General features: G+C 41.6%; 1 long non-coding RNA gene across 1 annotated transcript; it reads right to left on the bottom strand.

Moving 5' to 3' along the window:
• Positions 1-219: 219 nt before the first annotated feature.
• Positions 220-18,592, bottom strand: LOC112570253. Its single transcript, XR_003100611.1, has 2 exons — positions 17,165-18,592; positions 220-1,039 (listed from the first exon to the last, which is right to left on the bottom strand). It is a non-coding gene; the product is annotated as an uncharacterized LOC112570253 (long non-coding RNA).
• Between the last annotated feature and the right edge of the window lie 3,297 nt (positions 18,593-21,889).

Here is a 21,889-nt window from a genome sequence, read left to right as displayed (position 1 = left end):
ACGTTTCAAATTTCTGTGTGTTTTTTACCCTTTTTTTTTATGGCGATTTGCTTACTTCATGAGGTAAGAAGGGTCAATGCAAGAAAGCACAGTGTGTATTGCTTGCTGTTATCGTTTCAACTCTTCTTACGCGGGCTGGAGAATTTCAACTAAATCCTAGACCTAGTAATGTCGACATAATTCATGCTTTCCATTCAACTGATCAGACGATGACTGTGGTTGAATTGACACCTTTATCCCGGATATACCTCTACACCTAGTTGCAAACACTAACGAACATTACACCCATGCAATCACCCACATGCACTGCGGGGTGACAGTTTAGAAGTCCGTTGAAGGTGTCCACAGACGGCAGCGCACCCTTTGGCCTTGCTTGCCGCTCTAACGATGTACCCCCACCCCTCTATCTTCTCGTCCAGATGCGATGGTATGGGCCGGCAACTGGCCACGAAAGCTCCTGCTCGAAGTTTCCTGCTCTGGGTATTCAGTCCAAGGCCTTTCCGCACACTGGTGCAGCAGGGTCGCGAGTTCAGGCGCCGACGAGATGATGATGATGGTGCAGGGTGGACGCTCGACACGATGACGGACACGCTGACACGAAGAAGAAACAACAACAGGTGGAAGAGTGAAGAACAAAAAATAAGCCTGATAAAAACAATTCTCACAATCAACAGGCGCGTCCCGAAACTGCTCAATTTCTACCACAATATTTTCACACCGACACATATATCTGACCATCGGACTAATCATAAGATTCGCTCAAATTCTAATGTTGATCTTATACAAATCCGTACAGCGGGAAACGACAAACGGTAATCACGAACGTTAACCTAACAAAGTATGTCTTGCAATCAAACCTCGGACTATAGCTTTGAACATAAAAGGATTCTTTTGCTTCCACTTCCTTCTCCACCCAAAGCCCCAGACAAGAGTGGTGTAGAACCCGAAAGAATGGGTCTCTACTCACCCAAAACGGCTTGTGGCAGATCGTTCGATACAAAATAAAAAACTCTGGCTTCTCATGGCCACGGTCCAGCACCTTCTGTTTCTTGATGACGACTGCCCATGACGTAAAAAAAGGAAAAAGTAAATTGACGCGTCGAAGAAGCTGTGCGCGCGCGCGCAAGACGGCAAAAGCGTGAAGAAAACACCTAACGATGGGCCTGCTTAGTATGGGAGGCATACAAGGATGAAGCACAATCGCTGACCGCGACAACTACATTAGTCCGGCCCTTCTAAAACCACCCCAATTTCTTATGCGGCCCCTTGCGAAAATGAATTGTAAAATCATGGTGTGCTGAGGACATTGAGCGGGCCATCGACGGGAAATAGTCAACCGCCCCAGACCCATGATTGTACAATTTCACCGATGCTACTAAACGATAAGAATGTTAGGGACAAATTCGAACGGCATGCTAAATACCTGACGAGACTTCAGGTAACTAACATATCAAAAGCCCGTGGGGAAGGTAAGTTGGTCTTTCACAAAAATATACATGCATATTGCCCATCGTTTGAGAAAAGACACTAGAACTACTACAGCAAGCGTTGCCCGTTAACAGCGAGTTAAATTTAAATTTTTTTATTTATTAATTAATATTCAACGTCGGCCTGTCACTAGGAAGTTATTTCCAATTGTTGTTTGTAGGTCAGTTTGGAAGAGTTTTTTTTTTAATTTCTGACGAAACTATATAACCATCATTTAAAAACATGCATGCAAAGACGTGTCTTCTTGCTTTTACAGAGACTTGGCTGAGTGAGGCTGACCACAAGCAATGATTTATTCATCAGCGGGTTTGGTTATCCAATCCGTATGGACAGATCTCCCAGTATCACCAAGAAATCACCGGTGTAGGCGTGTGTTTCTATGTGAACGAGCGGGTATTGTAACACCATTGTGGTCAGGGAGAGAAAATGTACCACTGATCTAGAGCTTTTATCATCTCCCACCGTCCTACCTCCGAGGGAATTTCCTCAGCTGTTCTTCACACGTGTACATCCATCCCCGCGCCAGTGCCAAGTCTGCCGCTCACTTGATTACAGAGGTGTCACTCAAGTTAGCAGCCATATGCCCGGACGCTCCCCATTTTATCCTCGGTGACTTCAATCACTGCCGGTTGAGTGGGGTACTCAGAAATTATGAGCAATATGTGTCATGCTCGACCACGCGAAGCAGTTCCATGATCGACGTGCTACGGCTCTGTCTGGCGCTTATAAATCTCTGTGTTTGCCATCTCTTGGAGCGTCGTATCATAACAGCATTTTTCTGACACCGGTTTATAAGGCAGTGTGTAGGAAATTTAAGCCAGTGGTGAAGACAGTAAAGTGCAGGACAGAGGAGAGCAAGTTATGCCTGCAGGGGTGCTTTGACTGCACTGACTGGCAGGTTTTCTACGACTCCAGCGACCATATTTTATACTGGTTCTGCTCAAGATAGGAAACTAGTGAATAGGGAGGTACGGGATGCCATTAGGGAAGCTCGAAGAAAGTACATGGACAAAGAGCCACGCCAGCCCCGGCTTCGCGCAATGACCGTCGCGAGACGGACCGTTCGCCCATACCTGAGATCCAACTGCGAGCTTTTTAATCACAACAACTTTAATATACGCTATTGGGGATGGACTTACCGCGGCTGCTGGCACCAGACTTGCCCTCCAATAGATCCTCGTTAAAGGTTTTTACAGTGTACTTATTCAATTACGGAGCCTCAAAAGAATTCGCATTTGTTATTTTTCGTCACTACCTCTCCGCGCTGAGAGTGGGTAAGCTGCGCGCCTTGGATGTTGTAGCCGTTTCTCATGCTCCCTCTCCGGAATCTGATTCCCCATTCGCCCGTAGTAAACATCGGCCTATAACCTACCATCGATATTTGATAGGGCAGACATTTGAAGATGCGTCGCCGGCGCGAGGCCATGCGATCGGCACAAAGTTATCCAGAGTCACCAAAGAGACGGGGCCGAAACCACGACTGACGAGACTTCAGGCAAATAACATATCAAAAGCCCGCCTTTTTACAAAAATATACGGCCAAACAAGGGAGGGAGGAGGGACCAGTCTTAAATTTTAAGACGGAGACCGCTCGCTTAAGGAAATTAAGACGGCCCATGCAACGCGCTTTGTAGGCGCCTTAGGCTAAGACAGCGTGCTTGAGTTAATGCAACACAGCCCACTTACTCACTTCTGCGAGAGCCTGTGATATCCTTCGCCCACCGAGGGCGCCTATTAAAATGGCAGCTGCCAGCGAAGTAGAGAATATAATTTTTGTTGATGGGTTAGGGTTAGCGACAATCTCAATGACCTGGCTGATGTTGTTTCCTCGAATATCACCTTCTGTGTTGACACTGTCATACCCATTAAGGACACTGTCATCTTTCCTAACAAAAACCCTGGGTGACAAAAGAACTGAAATCGGTGTTACTTAATAAAAAACACATATTTTATACTGGTTCTGCTCAAGATAGGAAACTAGTGAATAGGGAGGTACGGATGCCATTAGGGAAGCTCGAAGAAAGTACAAGGACAAAGTCGAGTTGCAGTTCAGTAGCGGTGATGTCAGGGCTGCTTGGGGTGGTATTAAGACCATGTCGTCTGTTCATTGCATGGCAAGCGCTCGTAAACAACCTGTGCAACTTGTGGGCTCTGCTGACAGTGATGTTCCAATGTCCTCAATTCCTTTTATGCCCGCTTTGAGAAGTATGATTCTCTCACAGTTTCCACACTCAAACAGTCTCTTGTCCTCTGAGCATGGGTTGGCGATGCCCAGTCCTCTGTCACAGATCTGCTGAGGAGTGTCAATATCAACAAGGCTACCGGTCCAGATGGTATCTGTGAATTTAGCCCTCTTCAATAAACAGCAAATCCTTAGGACGGCATCCCGTATCCTAACTATTCCTAGTCGTGTGTTGGCGAGTGAGTTCTCACTTCTGCGGTCTGGTCGCAGATACGCTGTAACCGGTAAGTCAAACCAACCGTTACCGTAACTTGTTCATTCCGCGAGCCATCCACTTCTTAAATTCCACTAGCTGTGATGATGTGTCGTCTGAGGTGACTTGTGCGGGGTGCCCACTGAACTCCTGTTGCTGTGTTACTATATGAGTGGGTGTGTGTGCACATGTGTGTGTGTATGTCGCCAGAATCTATTCCCTTTCATTCTCACATCATTCTTCCCTCTAGTGTGCTGGCGTGTCATCATACCTCTAATTGCCCTTGTGGATGAATAAAGTTGTATTGAATTGAATTGAATTGAAAGAATGGCATTCGAGAAGCATGTCACATAAAAGTAGGGACTCTGTAATCAGACGCAACATGCTCTTTACATGAAGATTGTTGGTGGCAATGCTTTTAAAGGTTGTGAAGTTCATCTTAGTATTATTATCTGAGGAACCGTGTCTTTATACAAAAGGAAAAATTAACACGAGAGAACAAAATGTTCAGTAATATTGCCTTCATATACTTAACTACTATAGAATACTGCCTAATGTACTGTCAATGACTATTTCAACATTTGGGCAAGTTAATATGAAATGGTGGGATTTTATGTAACTCTGGCAGCAGAAGTGTGGTGTGATGGTTTTTGGTTAAAGATTTTGCTAGCAAATTATGCAGATTTATATCAGCCTATTTGTTATTGAAAAGCCACATGGCTTGATTGAAGTTGAAGTGTTTATACATTTGAAAAAGGTCTAATATCTTTGACATTAATAATCTTTCATGTGTAAATTAGAAACACCCATGCTTGTTATATACTTTGTTTACTTAGTGCTTGTGTGTATGGAAAAGTTTTACCAAACCTAGATTTATGATTTTATCAACCTGCAATGAATTCTTAGAGCAGTTTTAAGAAGATAAACCATTCTTGTAATGATACATTTGAGACTGATCTACCTGTGGACATACCTGAAACTAGCAATAACTATCTGAACACTGAAGTATCTGAGAGTGAGGTTGCCAATTGCCTAAAAAAGCTTAAAGAAAGCAAAGCTCATGAAAACGATAATATCATAAATCTTCTTCTTCTTCTTCTCGATCACTCGTGCGAGTGTCAGTGCGTTGTGCTGCCGTTAAAGGTTATGGGACGACCTTTACCTTTACCTTCTCGTAGAGAGACTTGCCGACCAAGGCTAACGACCATCCTCTGGCCGGGTGCAACATTTAGTCTGGCCTCTACCCTGACAGACCTGTTCGGCTTGGTTGGACCTGCCAGGAGCACAAGGCTCCCGCCGACATAGCTCTGTGGGTCGACGAGGCACACAAGCCACCACACCACGACAAGGTAAGTTGCACCAATTGGTGGTGGATATCATAAATGAATTTTTAAAATTCTCACAACCAAAGACCCTGACAGGTTGATCATGCCCTCACAGAATGCTTAGTGGCGCGTTTGCCACCGGTGGGCTCACAAACGGCTCTTTAGGCTTGCGCGTAGCCCACCTGTGGTACACGCATTGTTGTATTTTTTAAAGACACGCACAACTCGTAAATGAACGAATACACAAGGGAGAAAACACGGGAACCTTTAGGACTTGTTCCTCCAACGATTGCTTCCCTTTAAAGGCTGAAAAATTCAACCAATCAGGTGTTACCTCGCAAATGTTCACCGGTGTTTTAAAAAAATTATATGTGTTAAACTACACAAACGACAAATATATGCGATACGCCGTTTAAAAGAGCTTCTTAAAAACATTTGCGTGGTGTTAAATTCAAGAATTATAGGTTCTGATTTCTTGTAGTAAGCTCACATCAAAGAAAGTAACTGTATTGGGCAGATTTTACCAAACGTATCGGAAGGTAACACAAGACAGAAATTAAGAAATTTCTTTTACATAATATATACAAGCATAAAGTACCAACCAAGATCATATTTTATTTGAATATACATTAGAATTTAAATATTACTTACTGTTTACTTCTCATTTTCTGTTGAGTACAAATCCACGTCCAATCGAGTGACCCCCCAACGAATGTAATATGGCGCCTAGTAAACGAAACATCAGAGTGGAATTTACACGAGGTAACACACGATTGGTTGACCTTTTCACCCTTTAAAGGGAAGTAATCCCTGGAGGAACAAGTCCTAAAGGTTCCGTGTTTTTCTCCTTATTTATTCGTTCATTTACGCGCATGGTTGCGAATTGTACTGTGACACCATAGCATCCATCCTATGCGATGGCCGCGTATTACCAGATAGAAGCCGTTTTGGCGACGCCGGTGATGGACACGTAAGCTATGTGAAGACCTCGGGACATTGGTCTTTTGCATGTGACGGTTGGGGTATTGAGTGATGACACATTGGAGCTGTAACTGTATCGGACCGAGAACTCACAAAATGGGGCCGTAGGTCAAAAGTTCGACAATCAGAAAAAAATATTTATAAAATATATACACACACAAAGCACAAAACAGGCATATATTTAATGAGAATATACCTTTGAATTTTAATATTACTTACTGTTTTTTCTTCTCATTTTCGGTTGTTTGAGTACAAATCACGTCGAATTGAGTACCTGCTACGAATGTCAAAATGGCGCTGAAGTAAACAAACCTTCGCGTGGTTTTAACATGGAGAAAATACCTGATTGGTTGATTTTTTCAGACTTTAAAGGGAAGTAATCGAAAGAACAATTCCTTACGGTTCCCGTATTTTCTCCCCTTATGTATTCGTTCATTTACGCACAGAACTAAACACTCGACAGACTCTACTGTGGTACAACAGTGCGTCGTAGAGATACAGGCGACGCTGTCTACGTACTACTATGAGTTAACCGTTGGTCGGTCTTTTTTGTATGAAAAAAGACGAAGAGTGCGGCGAGCGTGTTTCTACATGTAGATGCTATATACACGTTCGCATACATATGTAACGCACCCTCCACAAAACGTTACAGCCCACGACACGACATCTGGGGGTAAAGAAGATGCGGGACAGAATGTGGTGTGAGTTTTACTGGCCGGGCATTTGTAAAGACGTCCGACGTACAGTCTTGCGACACGTGCCAGCGCACAACGCCCAAGGGATGCGTAAGAAAAGTGCCAGTAGGCAGGATGCCATTCTCGATCAGCCGTTCAAGAAGGTGGGAGTCGACCTTCTAGGGCCGATCCACCCCGCTTCTGACAAGGGTAACCGATACGTCATGGTTGTAGTCGATTTTGCTACCCGCTACCTCGAAGCTGTTCCGCTGAAGAAGATCGACAGCGTTCATGTGGGCAACGCGCTATGGGAAGTGTGGACCAGAGTGGGAATTCCAGAGGAAATCCTCACAATGTAGCCCAATTCACCAGCGATGTCATGAAGCAGGTGCATGAACTGTTAGCCGTCAAGGGGGTTGAAAGATTTAACGGCACGCTGAAAGCAATGCTACGCCGTTTATGCCAAGATCAGCCCAAGGAATGGGATATGTACAACCCTGCGCTCATGTTCGCATATCGTGAAGTTCCACAAGAATCCACCAGGTTCTCTCCGTTTGAGCTGCTATACGGCTGCACGATCAGGGGGCCGATGTAGATCCTGAGACAAGTGTGGACGAAAGAATCTACCACCATGGAAACGCGAACGACGGCGGATTACGTGATGAACTTGCGCAACAAGATGGAGACTATGTGCAAGCTGGCACATCAGAACCTGGGAAAGGGGGCGCGGAGCTATGCCGACTATTTCAACACCAAAGCACATGATCGCCAATTCCAGCCAGGTGACAAGGTGTTGCTGCTGCTGCCGAACAAGGCCAACAAGAAAGAGGTGGCTTGGAAGGGCCCTTACGTAGTCCTGAAGAAGGTCGGGGCATGTGATTATAAAATTCAGATGGGCAGTAAAAAGATCCTCCATGCAAATCTGTTGAAACGCTATGTGGAGAGACAGACGGATGGCAACAGTTGTCGTGATCGTTGAAGAGGAGCGGGAGGCTGCTCAGGAAAAAATTGGAAGGTGCAAATTCGACGCTCCTTGGAGAAAAATGTTGCAGAATTTAACCACATCATCAAGGTGAAAAGGAAGGCTGAAGAAAAAGCCCTATATGAGAGGTCGGCTGCTGAACGGGATCAGATTGAAAGGAAAGTAGGGGAAAAAAAAACCAAAGATCTTAAACTTGACCTGTAACCCTGATGAGTTTCAAGAGCAGGTAGATCAGCTGGAGCGTGTTCGTCAGCATGTGCATCGGCGGGCTGAGCAGCAGGCATCGCACGTATGGTCTAATGTTGCAGTGCTCCATCCTGGGGGGTGGGGGGGATTAGTCGCGTGTTGCATGCTGGCTCAGCCCGAGTCGGGGTTCTAGAGGGGAGCAGGGGGTTGATACTTCACTGTTATCTGACGAGTGGACACCAGGGGGAAGAGCGGAGAAAGGAATGTTTTGAAAACATTTAAGTGACAGTATCCTTATTTGAGTCCATTGCAAGAAAGGAACGACGTTCATCTGGCAAGTATCTGTTTGAAAACATTTAAGTGACATTATCCGTATGAGAGTTGTTGTGAGAAGGAACAGCGCGTGGTTGATGTAGGTGTCCCCTTCTGTCCTCAACCCATTGTTTTTTCTTGTGTTTCCTCCCTTGTTCCTTCCATTTCATTAGTTTTTTGTTGTTTTTTATTAAACGTATACGTGTAGCGTTTTCACGTGTGCGTGTCGTTTGTTCTGCACTGGAGAGCAATTGGATTCGCTATTACACGCGACAATCACCTAGTCCTCGTTGGGGATATGGCTTCATAAGGTGTTCCTTCAATGGGAATGCCTCATCTCCCACAAGTACAAAAGGCATCTTATAATGTGAATGAGCAAGTTCCCTTGGTGCAAGAACTTGAAGGGTCTTTACTTTCAACTGCCTTGGAAAGTGTAGTGCAAGCAAATATTTCAGCATCATTGTTTCTTCCGTTTTCCCCTGCATCATACCAAATAAACTGACAAATGCACCTACCACGGCCAGCAAAACAACTGAATGAAAGTCTTTTTAATTAAAGTACATTTAACCACTTCTCAGTGGGGGCCTTTATAGTGAAACAGTATGAAAGTAAATTAATGCATTTAAGAACAGGAAAGAACCTATTACACAACCATTATAACAATTATTTGGTATTGCATTGTAGGAAACACAAGTGGTGAATCGCCAACAGCAAGGCTGAGACGATTATTTCTAGCAGTGCCAGACAGAAAAGGAATTCACTGAAACTCCAGTACTTGCGGGTCAAGAAGTCATTACTCAGATGCAGGCAAAAGGCAAGAAAAAAGATCAGTGGGATGATCTAAGTGCATCAAAGATCATTACAGAAATAAAAATAGACCAAAAGAGGGCCCTGAACTCATGTGGGCAAAATTTCTTGCTAACAAAATTTCAGAATTACCAGATATTACACAAAGGAAGCTTATAAAACTAGATATTGACGACCTAGCAAAGAACGACTAGAACTTCTACGCTTAAAGGAATTAATTTTTTTTTTCTAGGCGCCTATGCGTCTATGACCTTGACTTAAATAAAAACATTTGCAATGTATGCTGTTTGTAATGTTTCACAATTTTCTCATTGTGTCTGATTGAATGTATCACTGATGTGCAAGTGTAGTATACTGAGAATGGTTCAAAACAAAAATAGAACCCCCCCCCCCCCAAAAAAAAGCCATAGAAACTGACATCCTACAAACACACCTATCATAAGATTAAATAATATGCACACAAAAAACCAAACTTTCATAATGAAGTTATTCCTATATTTTATTTAGAATTAAGTACATATTAGTTCCATGGATGGAACTACTGGGAAACTAACTTTAAATTTAATAAAGAAGTTTCAACTTTTTAAACAAGCAAAACCATCACCTACCTTCAACTGCTGTTATTTCAGAGCAACAGTAATTGCTCTACGTGTGTCTGGAATGATTTCACCAATAGTACTTCTCCCCAGACAAAATCAAGGACTGGTCTCCTGAAACAAATTGTTTTGACATGTGATGTGATTCCTTTTCTTCCTTCCCAAAATATTTGTATATATTGTAGTACTTAGCTGTGCAATACAGCCATGAGCAATCTGATATTTGAAAAGATGCCATTGAAATTGCAAAAAAATACTGAATGTAATAGGACACTGACCCTTTAAATTCAAATATCAAGGACAAAGCATTCTGCACAAACAGGGTCATTATTCACAAATGTGAGAAACATCGAAAAGGCTCCGCAGGGTGACTTGCACATACTGCATACAGTATTGCAACAGCATCTTGGTTTCTTTGTAATAGAAAGACTTAATTTTAGCCCAAAGTAGTAGTGTTTGTAGTCCTTATAAAGACACTTTTTTTAAACTGACTGATAAAAGAAAAAATCTCACCTGTGGCTACAAATCTCAGCAACACAGCAAGCCTTTAGCCAGGTGAGATACACTCGTGCATATTTGCTGTCAGCTTTGCGATGTACGGCTCTGTGATGCGGGTCCATTCTCACAAAGTCTGAATCCTCAGCACTCAGCTCCCGCATCTGAGAATTGTGGGCGCCTTGCTGAGCTCTTCTTTTAAACCATGGTCTTATCCACCACCTTCACTTTGTCTTATTTTTTCTTTTAAAACATGAAGTGCTGCTGCAAGCATCAACATCTCGTCGTCTGCCCAGTCCGCCATTGCAGAAATCAAGGGACGCTACTGTCGCGCACTTTTTTAACGTTTTCGGAACAAGTGTGGCATCGCAAGCGGGGAAACAGTTTCCATGAACCATTTTCCTTGCGTTCGGGAAACTGATACTTCAAGAAAACCTACGCGTGGTTTTAAATCTTTTAAGACGAAAAAAATTACCTGATTGGTTGATTTTTTTTAAGCCTCTAAAGGGAAGCAATCGAAAGAGGAACGTATCCTAAAGGTTCCCGTGTTTTCTTCCTTATGTATTCGTTCATTTACGCACAGGGTTACAAATTAAGACACTACACTGGTTACAGAAGTTAACAGCAGCTAATGACTTATAAAAATTAGAGATCAAAATCAATCTTGGAAGTAAGTTTTTTTGAGTCTTCTTAAATGTGAAAAAAAAAAAATGCAGTCAAACATATTCATCAGAAATTTTATTTCAATATTTAGGTTACTCCACTCCATCAATCTTCCTTGAAATATGAAAATATGAGAAAACATGAAAAAACTTTCAAGCACCTACATTAGCTAACATGACTTACCATTATTTTCATATGAAAGCTTTGCACCATTTTATCATAGGCATTTCCTTATATTTGTGAAACATTTTAGGATCCCAACCCCAAAGAGAAAGCTAAGCAAGCTCATGTCAGATGATGGATTTTTTTTTTTAATGAAACAGATGTTGAAAAAAATCATCATATATAGAGTTTTTAGTAGATTATTTAGTCTCAAAATTATTCTTGAAACAAAGTCATTTCTTGGAAAAACATGCACTAGGGAAACATGCTATTCTTCAGTATTTTGCTTGAAAATTTATTGAAGAGCAATATACAATAAGGCCTTCAAAGCTTCTGTAAAATGTTTTCAACCAAACTGCATTGTACAAATATGAAAAAAAGAATGAATGTATTCTAACCTTAAAAAATTAGAAATTTGGCTATATAAATAATTTTCTCTGTGACATCATTAATAATTAATGCCTGAATTTCTTTATTTTAATATTCTCTATAAAGTATAAACCCATTTTTTTGGTGAATACAATTTTTTCTAAGAATTTATAAACAACTTAAAGCTTTCAGACATATTCTGATCAAGGACTGCAAAATAAGACTCACTGAAGGGTTTGCCACTCTGCTGTCCGCCCTCCACCCAAAGTCCAGAAAAGGGGGGGGCAACATTTTAAAATTTCAAACCACATAATGGATTAGCCTACTGTAAATTCATGTTTAAGCATTGGCCTTTACATTTAATTTTCTTCCTTTTGTATGTGCATATTAGTGTGTGTGTGCACGCATACATGCGTGGGGAGGTATGTATTAATACAACATTTATGCAAGCTCAACATAGTCATAGTTTGTCTCAATGTACAAAACAGCAAATACTCAACATTTTTAAATACAATTGATTTCATAATCCAGAGGCTGCTTAAATTCTGTAATTTTAGAAATATTTGCAAACATGATTTTCATGCTATTTGGCAATAAAAATGATATTATAAATAATTGAAATTATGTGCCATTAAGTTTTTTATGAAAAAAGGAAGGTGGTTTTATGAGTGAAAGTTCTTCATTTACTTACAAACAACAGACTGTAGTAATTAAGTAGCGTTAAGTGACAAACAGCAATAATAGAAGTTTGTTTTCATTTGTATGGTCTTTGCACATGTCAACTGAAAATATAAAGCAATTTTTTCATTAGAAAGAAAGCTTTTCATGATAACCTATTTCTAACCTCACATCTCTCCCATGTAACATTTCAAAGTATATCAGAATGACTTTTTTAATGTGTTTTTCATGCATTTTCTTGGCACATATACAAATCACAAATGTATATCTCAAACAATAGAGGGAGTGGAATAATACTGTCATTCACATCTTAATGTGTTTGTGCAATGTTAATGTAGTCAATGAACAATAATAATCAAATTTTTTAGAGTGCATTTTCCTTTTTGGAGCTGAGCTTAATCTGCATGAAGACTTAAAAAAAACACTGACAGTCAATTATACAATGAAGAAACACAGGCATCAACAAACAGATAATGGTTTAGCAAACACAAACCGCATGAACAAAGAACTGAGGAGTTCACTTAATTAAGAGATACTAATTAAAAGAGGAGGGTTTTGAGGCTGGAGCTTTGAATAGAGACACAGTTCAAAGAAAAAGGGGAAAATAAATCTAGGCAGTTGGGCCTGAGAAGAAGAAGTAGCATCAGCCAAATTTCTCTTATCTGATGTGTGGCGCAGACAGGAAGTAAGCACAAGTAGACTAAAGAGATGGACTCAGTAAAGTGTCAGTAGCTTATACATATATGCTGGTGTGAGGCTGTAAAGACAACAATAGCCCATTGTGGTGATCTTGTAAGCAATGCAAGCTCAAGTGGCAGCCAACACAAAAGCAGATACATTTTTGGCAAGGTTAAAATCCCAAGATTGGTAGATTGTTGTGTTAGTAATGACTTCAATTTAAATGCGCAAAAGCAAAGATACCAGGAATTTATTTTAGGTGACGGAAAGTTCCACTTCTGCCTCTTGTCATCAATGGCACATATGCTGAAAAGCTCACCTTCAAATTGTTTACAACAGCAACCCTAAATGACATGAGCTAGAATGTGAACACATTATTGTGAAGAAATGTCAGCAGTAACAGCACTTTGAGAAGTTTGGCATGCTTAAGAAGCTCATGGCGCAGTTCTATCATTGCTGTAATTGAAATCCTTTATTTCTCCCTAATTGTCTACTGCTGTTGTTAAGGAAAAAGTGTTTCTGCCTAAAGGTCAAAAGCAATATGAAAGGGCCTTTACGTGGAAGCACCTTTCCCTTCCAAAAACAGCAAAAAAAAAAATACCAGCTCAAACATACTGTTAAGTTAGCCTCCAGGATTGCTGGCTGATTTTGAGTTCTTTCTCATATGCATCAAACAGAAGGCTCATTAGATCATCCAAGATTCTTTTCACCCAACCATTTATCTTCTGCTTTCAGGAAAACTTTACAAGGCACCTATGAGGACACGATGGCTTTGCTCCAGCTCCTTACCCGAGGCAGTTCTGTCCGTAAACCACAGAACTTGACTCAGCACCAACTACTCCAGTCCATGTGTACAAGCATATTTTATGGGGTAATATGATGTATGTTTTTGTCACACCAAGACACAATCCTTGTTTCACTTGGATAGCAAATTATCTTATTTTTATCTTTTATTTTCAGTTTGTTGAACATCCAAGGTTTCATAGAATCTACTATTTGTGGTGCGGACCATTTGGAGCTGATAAGCAAGGCAAGATGCTTGCAGCTGTGTATAATCACCACTAACATTGTATAGTTTGCAGCAAGCCAGATAATATTTTTGCAGAATAATAATACTGTTTTATAAAGCACCCATTCCTGTTATGGCAATTCACAGCATACACATAAAAGAATTTATAAATACAAGTATATATATGCATGTATACACACACAATGGAAGGAGAAAAAAAGTTTTAAGAGATGTTCTACAGGGAAAGAAAGGTTTCTAGTGAATATGGAGTGGCAATTTATTCCAGTAAGACAATCAGAGACAAAATAGGCACACGCAATAAATGTAAGAAATCTGGTCCAAAGGGTAAGCCAATCAGAAGCAAAGGCAATGAGGTGATGTGTAGATATGAAGAGAGCTGGACAGGTAGGTGGGAGCAGAGCCATTAAGATATCTAACAGAGGATGTTGACTTTATAAGTTTAGCAACAATTTGAAACACTTATTAGAGGTGTGCAGGCAGAAAGTTTTTTTTTTTTACCTTAAGTTCAATTACTATTAGTATAAAGGACACAGCAATGAATGAGAGTAGTCCCTGGGTAAATGAGTGCAAGTGTTCATCTGAAAGGAAATTGTGTTGGAAAGGTTGAGTGAGACAATTAGTTTTGTTTCACTTGTTTTGTGGATGACAATTTTTTACAGCTTTAAAGGGTAACATCACAATTAAAAAACACAAAACAAAGCAGGAAATCAAAGTAGATTGTTACATGAAATCGCTGTTCCATATTTTCGAAAAACCAACCTAATTTTCAATGAGACACAAAATCTGATGTTTCAAGAAAAGGAGTTGTAAGAATGTCCACTTTTTTTTTAAAAAAGCATAGTAAGCTTGATGTTGCTTTTGGGTACCATGCTATATAAGCTCACTGATTATTATTACCATCAACATTACTGTTGGGCAGCAGGCCTTGCGTTAGACCATTTCTTTCTCATAAGAGCAGCCTGTCGTTTTTTCTCTATCTCCTCCTGTGAACACTTCCTGCTGGAGAAAGATGCCTGACCATTTTCTTGTGACTGACTTTGCAGGCTGCCCGGTAAACCATTTTGCTGGTTCGCTTGAGCTGTTGAACAACCATTTGTTATAAGAGTTAGTTTTATTTGAAATGGCTACTAAAAAAAGCTGCTTAAGCCATATTTAACAACAGGATTTCAAAGACATGATCACAGATAAGTTAAAATCCCCGAAGAAAAGTAACCCTCATGTAAAGGGTAAAAATTACAAATGCAATGACATTGTTCTCCCCCTGCACAGGAAATGCAGTGTTCTTTAACCTTTTCTGCAGTTTTTCCATTCACGTAGCTGAGTAAGAAAATTTAGTCCACTTACATTCCACTTCATCCAGTAGAGCCAGTATCTGTGATTCAAAGAGGGCTTCATCTGCAAACTCCATCATGTCATCATTACAGCTTGTGTATTCTCTTACAGGTGCCTCTATAATAAAAAAAAATTTTTTTAAATAAATAAAACCTATGCTAAACCAATTACTTTTTTGTTAGGGGAGGATGGGTTAACATTTAATGTTGCAAGAAAAACTGTCATTAACTGTCTACAGTTCACTAGAAAATACATAGCTGAAAAAACTTTTTCACTCTGTGGCCGAACAAGAAATCCTGCACTATCAAGAAATAAGAAATGCACATATCCAGACTCTTGTGCGCATGAACTTTCCTCCACAAAGTTTGAGAGGAAAATTTATCTGCCATCCATGTATACATTAAGCAGGGCTTCTGCTTACGCAAAAAATTGCGTACAGTACGCATTAAAAGTTTGGAGGACCCCTTCAATTTTCGTCAATGGGGTCCCATTCAAATTTGGGCGAAGAACAGGGACCCTTTAAAAATCTGAAGAAGGGGTCCCTGGGACCCCAAAGAATTTAGCCTTAGCAGAAGCCCTGCATTAAGTGCTGAATTTTCTATAAAATTCCTACACCTTTCCTTCATTTAAAGCCTTAAGAATGTTTGTGCTGCCTGCAAGTTGCCAAATGCAAAAACTGTTGTTGAATTTTTTTCTTTCCTTTTCCTTTTATTATAAGGTCATACAATTTATTTATTCCATTCATGGTTCTTTGGAGGATAGCATGAGTAGAACTGAAACCCTGGTGGCATAGCCACACTGGTTATGCTTCTTTTTGTCAGGCCCTTCCAAGATTCACTGAAATCTATTTGGGGTTTTTTCCCTGGTGGTTTTAATCAAAATGCCAACGAAGTTGTGAACTCCATCATATGGATTTTACCTTGCTTTAAAGATTGACCTTAAAAGCATTCACAGCAATATAAAAAGATTTAGACCTTGGACTAAGAACCAAGCCCTTCCCACCAGGTTACACTCTTTATTTCCAACTCCAAAAGTGTGAAATCACAACTAGATGGAAGAACTGTATTATATGACAGTTTCAGGAGCTCAGCACTTTTCAACTACCAAAAAAGCAAGCTGTTTCCCATGAACGTGGGTGCTCGCCAAAGAAACACTCTATCTCCAGTGCTGTTTAACATCTTCCTGGAGAAAATCATGCATGATACACTCATGGATCATCGCACCTCCATGTCCATCGGAGTCTGTTGGAGGGCTTGCAGAAATCATTTTAGACTGAATTGATGAACTGTTTTAATGGGATTCAAATTAGCTATAATGCCTCATACTTCAGCAGCAACAATTTTAAAAATGCATCTAAGAAGTGTTCACCTATGGATCAAAGCAACCTCAGTATTTCAACCAATCCCTTTTTTGCCATTTTGTTTAAAGTATGTGAGAAAGACAATCAGATACTAAGACACTGTAGCAGTAGTAGCTCAGGTCAGAGATAATTGAAATTGACATCACAGGGAGAATGACATCAGCAGGTACTGAGGTATGTGAAAAAAAGGTTGCTGAAAAAGCAAATGTTAAAAAGATGGAAGCCAGATCAGAATAAAGAGGCTTACTCTTACATGGAATCAGAAATGTGGATTTACTCAACCCACCAGAACCATTGCAACTACAAAGTAATGTTGCCGACAATGGGAATCGCTTTAAGCAAGCGTTTCAAATTTATCAAGCAACAAGTGGCCTAGACACTTAAAGCAGTAAGGTACAGAGCATGACATTGCTTCACATTGCTGGGGGGGGGGGGGAAAAATTGGTGTTTTACGCCGTGCCAGCAACTAAGGCTATATTACGGCAAGCAGCCAGCCCTGTAAACAGATGCCACGTGCAGAGAAAGAACAGCGTGCCCGAGACGAGAAATGAACTCTGGGCAGCCAACCTTCACTGTACTGGTGACAGGCGCTAACCGTTGCGCCACGGGACCTTCTGTTTCTTGATGACGACTGCCCATGACGTAAAAAAAGGAAAAAGTAAATTGACGCGTCGAAGAAGCTGTGCGCGCGCGCGCAAGACGGCAAAAGCGTGAAGAAAACACCTAACGATGGGCCTGCTTAGTATGGGAGGCATACAAGGATGACAGCACAATCGCTGACACGCGACAACTACATTAGTCCGGCCCTCTAAAACCACCCCAATTTCTTATGCGGCCCCTTGCGAAAATGAATTGTAAAATCATGGTGTGCTGAGGACATTGAGCGGGCCCATCGACTTGGGAAATAGTCAACCGCCCCAGACCCATGATTGTACAATTTCACCGATGCTACTAAACGATAAGAATGTTAAGGACAAATTCGAACGGCATGCTAAATACCTGACGAGACTTCAGGTAACTAACATATCAAAAGCCCGCGGGGAAGGTAAGTTGGTCTTTCACAAAAATATACATGCATATTGCCCATCGTTTGAGAAAAGACACTAGAACTACTACAGCAAGCGTTGCCCGTTAACAGCGAGTTAAATTTAAATTTTTTTATTTATTAATTAATATTCAACGTCGGCCTGTCACCTAGGAAAGTTTATTTCCAATTGTTGTTTGTAGGTCAGTTTGGAAGAGTTTTTTTTTAATTTCTGACGAACTATATAACCATCATTTAAAAACATGCATGCAAAGACGTGTCTCCTTGCTTTTACAGAGACTTGGCTGAGTGAGGCTGACCACAGCAATGATTTATTCATCAGCGGGTTTGGTTATCCAATCCGTATGGACAGATCTCCCAGTATCACCAAGAAATCCACCGGTGGAGGCGTGTGTTTCTATGTGAACGAGCGGTATTGTAACACCATTGTGGTCAGGGAGAGAAAATGTACCACTGATCTAGAGCTTTTATCCATCTCCCACCGTCCTACCTCCCGAGGGAATTTCCTCAGCTGTTCTTCACACGTGTACATCCATCCCCGCGCCAGTGCCAAGTCTGCCGCTCACTTGATTACAGAGGTGTCACTCAAGTTAGCAGCCATATGCCCGGACGCTCCCCATTTTATCCTCGGTGACTTCAATCACTGCCGGTTGAGTGGGGTACTCAGAAATTATGAGCAATATGTGTCATGCTCGACCACGCGAAGCAGTTCCATGATCGACTTGTGCTACGGCTCTGTCTGGCGCTTATAAATCTCTGTGTTTGCCATCTCTTGGAGCGTCGTATCATAACAGCATTTTTCTGACACCGGTTTATAAGGCAGTGTGTAGGAAATTTAAGCCAGTGGTGAAGACAGTAAAGTGGAGGACAGAGGAGAGCAAGTTATGCCTGCAGGGATGCTTTGACTGCACTGACTGGCAGGTTTTCTACGACTCCAGCGACCATATTTTATACTGGTTCTGCTCAAGATAGGAAACTAGTGAATAGGGAGGTACGGGATGCCATTAGGGAAGCTCGAAGAAAGTACATGGACAAAGAGCCACGCCAGCCCCGGCTTCACGCAGACCGTCGCGAGACGGACCGTTCGCCCATACCTGAGATCCAACTGCGAGCTTTTTAATCACAACAACTTTAATATACGCTATTGGGGATGGACTTACCGCGGCTGCTGGCACCAGACTTGCCCTCCAATAGATCCTCGTTAAAGGTTTTACAGTGTACTTATTCCAATTACGGAGCCTCAAAAGAATTCCGCATTTGTTATTTTTCGTCACTACCTCTCCGCGCTGAGAGTGGGTAAGCTGCGCGCCTTGGATGTTGTAGCCGTTTCTCATGCTCCCTCTCCGGAATCTGATTCCCCATTCCCCGTAGTAAACATCGGCCTATAACCTACCATCGATATTTGATAGGGCAGACATTTGAAAGATGCGTCGCCGGCGCGAGGCCATGCGATCGGCACAAAGTTATCCAGAGTCACCAAAGAGACGGGGCCGAAACCACGACTGACGAGACTTCAGGCAAATAACATATCAAAAGCCCGCCTTTTACAAAAATATACGGCCAAACAAGGGAGGGAGGAGGGACCAGTCTTAAATTTTAAGACGGAGACCGCTCGCTTAAGGAATTAAGACGGCCCATGCAACGCGCTTTGTAGGCGCCTTAGGCTAAGACAGCGTGCTTGAGTTAATGCAACACAGCCCACTTACTCACTTCTGCGAGAGCCTGTGATATCCTTCGCCCACCGAGGGCGCCTATTAAAATGGCAGCTGCCAGCGAAGTAGAGAATATAATTTTGTTGATGGGTTAGGGTTAGCGACAATCTCAATGACCTGGCTGATGTTGTTTCCTCGAATATCACCTTCTGTGTTGACACTGTCATACCCATTAAGGACACTGTCATCTTTCCTAACAACAAACCCTGGGTGACAAAAGAACTGAAATCGGTGTTACTTAATAAAAAACACATATTTTATACTGGTTCTGCTCAAGATAGGAAACTAGTGAATAGGGAGGTACGGGATGCCATTAGGGAAGCTCGAAGAAAGTACAAGGACAAAGTCGAGTTGCAGTTCAGTAGCGGTGATGTCAGGGCTGCTTGGGGTGGTATTAAGACCATGTCGTCTGTTCATTGCATGGCAAGCGCTCGTAAACAACCTGTGCAACTTGTGGGCTCTGCTGACAGTGATGTTCCCAATGTCCTCAATTCCTTTTATGCCCGCTTTGAGAAGTATGACTTCTCTCACAGTTTCCACACTCAAACAGTCTCTAGTCTCTGAGCATGGGTTGGCGATGCCCAGTCCTCTGTCACAGATCTGCTGAGGAGTGTCAATATCAACAAGGCTACCGGTCCAGATGGTATCTGTGAATTTAGCCCTCTTCAATAAACAGCAAATCCTTAGGACGGCATCCCGTATCCTAACTATTCCTAGTCGTGTGTTGGCGAGTGAGTTCTCACTTCTGCGGTCTGGTCGCAGATACGCTGTACCGGTAAGTCAAACCAACCGTTACCGTAACTTGTTCATTCCGCGAGCCATCCACTTCTTAAATTCCACTAGCTGTGATGATGTGTCCGTCTGAGGTGACCTTGTGCGGGGTGCCCACTGAACCTCCTGTTGCTGTGTTACTATATGAGTGGGTGTGTGTGCACATGTGTGTGTGTATGTCGCCAGAATCTATTCCCTTTCATCTCTCACATCATTCTTCCCTCTAGTGTGCTGGCGTGTCATCATACCTCTAATTGCCCTTGTGGATGAATAAAGTTGTATTGAATTGAATTGAATTGAAAGAATGGCATTCGAGAAGCATGTCACATAAAAGTAGGGACTCTGTAATCAGACGCAACATGCTCTTTACATGAAGATTGTTGGTGGCAATGCTTTTAAAGGTTGTGAAGTTCATCTTAGTATTATTATCTGAGGAACCGTGTCTCTTATACAAAAGGAAAAATTAACACGAGAGAACAAAATGTTCAGTAATATTGCCTTCATATACTTAACTACTATAGAATACTGCCTAATGTACTGTCAATGAACTATTTCAACATTTGGGCAAGTTAATATGAAATGGTGGGATTTTATGTACTCTGGCAGCAGAAGTGTGGTGTGATGGTTTTTGGTTAAAGATTTTGCTAGCAAATTATGCAGATATTATATCAGCCTATTTGTTATTGAAAAGCCACATGGCTTGATTGAAGTTGAAGTGTTATACATTTGAAAAGGTCTAATATCTTTGACATTAAATAATCTTTCATGTGTAAATTAGAAACACCCATGCTTGTTATATACTTTGTTTACTTAGTGCTTGTGTGTATGGAAAAGTTTTACCAAACCTAGATTTATGATTTTATCAACCTGCAATGAATTCTTAGAGCAGTTTAAGAAGATAAACCATTCTTGTAATGATACATTTGAGACTGATCTACCTGTGGACATACCTGAAACTAGCAATAACTATCTGAACACTGAAGTATCTGAGAGTGAGGTTGCCAATTGCCTAAAAAAGCTTAAAGAAAGCAAAGCTCATGAAAACGATAATATCATAAATCTTCTTCTTCTTCTTCTCGATCACTCGTGCGAGTGTCAGTGCGTTGTGCTGCCGTTAAAGGTTATGGGACGACCTTTACCTTTACCTTCTCGTAGAGAGACTTGCCGACCAAGGCTAACGACCATCCTCTGGCCGGGTGCAACATTTTAGTCTGGCCTCTACCCTGACAGACCTGTTCGGCTTGGTTGGACCTGCCAGGAGCACAAGGCTCCCGCCGACATAGCTCTGTGGGTCGACGAGGCACACAAGCCACCACACCACGACAAGGTAAGTTGCACCAATTGGTGGTGGATATCATAAATGAATTTTTAAAATTCTCACAACCAAAGACCCTGACAGGTTGATCATGCCCTCACAGAATGCTTAGTGCGCGTTTGCCACCGGTGGGCTCACAAACGGCTCTTTAGGCTTGCGCGTAGCCCACCTGTGGTACACGCATTGTTGTATTTTTTAAAGACACGCACAACTCGTAAATGAACGAATACACAAGGGAGAAAACACGGGAACCTTTAGGACTTGTTCCTCCAACGATTGCTTCCCTTTAAAGGCTGAAAAATTCAACCAATCAGGTGTTACCTCGCAAATGTTCACCGGTGTTTTAAAAAAATTATATGTGTTAAACTACACAAACGACAAATATATGCGATACGCCGTTTAAAAGAGCTTCTTAAAAACATTTGCGTGGTGTTAAATTCAAGAATTATAGGTTCTGATTTCTTGTAGTAAGCTCACATCAAAGAAAGTAACT

The sequence above is a fragment of the Pomacea canaliculata genome, linkage group LG8 (genome assembly GCF_003073045.1).
Source record: "Pomacea canaliculata isolate SZHN2017 linkage group LG8, ASM307304v1, whole genome shotgun sequence".
NCBI lineage: Eukaryota > Metazoa > Mollusca > Gastropoda > Architaenioglossa > Ampullariidae > Pomacea > Pomacea canaliculata.
This window is presented reverse-complemented; position numbering and strand designations above follow the sequence as displayed.